Source organism: Chrysochloris asiatica, unplaced genomic scaffold (assembly GCF_000296735.1).
Source record: "Chrysochloris asiatica unplaced genomic scaffold, ChrAsi1.0 scaffold00114, whole genome shotgun sequence".
Classification (NCBI taxonomy): Eukaryota; Metazoa; Chordata; class Mammalia; order Afrosoricida; family Chrysochloridae; genus Chrysochloris; species Chrysochloris asiatica.
In genome coordinates, this window is record NW_006408632.1 from 3,197,745 (window position 1) to 3,199,520 (window position 1,776).

Sequence of the window (1,776 nt, forward strand, 5' to 3'; positions counted from 1 at the left end):
TTTGCTGTATCAGCCTGGCTGTGGCCCCACCCTTTGATATCCACCCTGGGTGTGGGTTGCAGGGAGTGTCATGGTTGATTTTAAAATCATTGTATATTCCTGCCACAGTCAGATTTCTCCACTAGTGGGTGCCAAAAACTGTGTCCCCCCACATTATATCAGATCCAAAGCTCTGGAACTGTTCCAGCAAAGCCCCCTTCTCTGTTTTTTGCAAACTTCTGCGGAGCCTCTGCTGCTTGTATCCCAAGATGGTGACTTTCTTGCAAGGGAAGCTTCATATCTCTAAACTCTTAAACCATCCCAATATCATGCCATATTGATCCACCTTTATTGTAGATAATGAGCTGTGGGTTGTCACATCTTTATGGCATATGGTTCTGCCAAGGATCTTGTGTACATACTTCATGGGTAACATGAATGAGATAATGATTGCACACATCCTGCAGAGGCGCCGAAGGGCCTAGTCTACATCCACCATGTGGGTTATATACACAGTAGTGTCAAAGCCAGACACATCCTCATCTACATGGACAGGAAGTTCTACCTCTCTGGTTACACAGCAACCTCCGTGAGCAGCAGCAGCGTGTGGTCCATGATTTCCTCAAGTACAGTATCAAGGTTCTGCTTTGGCTCAGCCTGGAGGTCCTCTAGCAAATCTTCAGGGTTATGATGCCAAGTCTGACAACTACAGTGTGAGAATCACAGCCTCTGAACTGGCCAGTGGCCATGTGCCCTTTAAGGACATGCCTGCCACCCAGATGCTTCTGGAGAAACTGAATGGCACAGTGCTCTGCCTATTGGACACTAGCATTATCCCTGTCAAGGAGCTGACCATGAACACCTAATGACTGGGAGCCAATCAGGCCTGAGTGAGAGGCTGGCCCCCAGCAGCCCGAAGACCTCCCAAGTTGACTCATCCTCTCACTTCTATCACTGCACCTTTTCACCTCACTTACAACGCTTTGTGGAGCAGTGTCTTCAGCACAACCCCGGTATAAGGCCAAGTGTTAGCAACGTCCTTAAGCATTCTTTTTTTCAAGCAGATCAAGCAATGTGCCTCAGAGGCTTTGCTGGAATTATGTTGTCCTGTCACCCCCATCATCACCAATTTTGATGATAGCCAGGCTCAGGTTCACAGTGGAAACTTTGGCCTCATAACAAACCTGGATTACCTGGAGGTGGATGACTATGTGTTCTGAACCTCTGTGGAGTGTGCATAGTCTCTGGCCCAGACATGGGAGCCTCCACAGGGATTTCCTCCACTGGCCCCATCACACCCTTCTGGATGCAGGTTGGGTAGAAAGGACATGTCTGCACTTTCTGAATGGGAAAGAAATTCCTGCAGAGAGACTTTGTTTCATTGCTCCAAGGCTTTTGAGACATAAGAGAACAACCAGGGGTGGAAGGAGAGGGTGGAAGATGGAACACTAATATTCCCCATTCTGTAAGTCAGATGAGTTCTTAAGAAGGAAGAGAAGCTTCTGCTATGCTCCTGGTGCTGAAGTCCAAGCCCAAACTATGTGACCTTATTCTCCCATCTTTTATTTCCCTATCAGCCTAATTCCATTCTTTTCCTATGCACCTTGTCCCACTTCCCCTGAGACTGCTCGCTAATGGTGGAAGGGTGGGCATTTCCCTCTTTAAGTGCCAGGTTAAACTTAGGCCAGTGTTTCCTCACTCCTCTTATACCTTGGGACCTGGCAACTAAAACCCAGAGCATAGCTCTTCATATTTCATTCATGTGGACCATTCCTTTGCCACCAAGATTCATCAGAA

General features: G+C 47.6%; 1 pseudogene; it reads left to right on the forward strand.

The window, feature by feature from the left end:
• Positions 1 to 248: 248 nt before the first annotated feature.
• Positions 249 to 1,199, forward strand: LOC102828682 (annotated as a pseudogene).
• Positions 1,200 to 1,776: the final 577 nt, after the last annotated feature.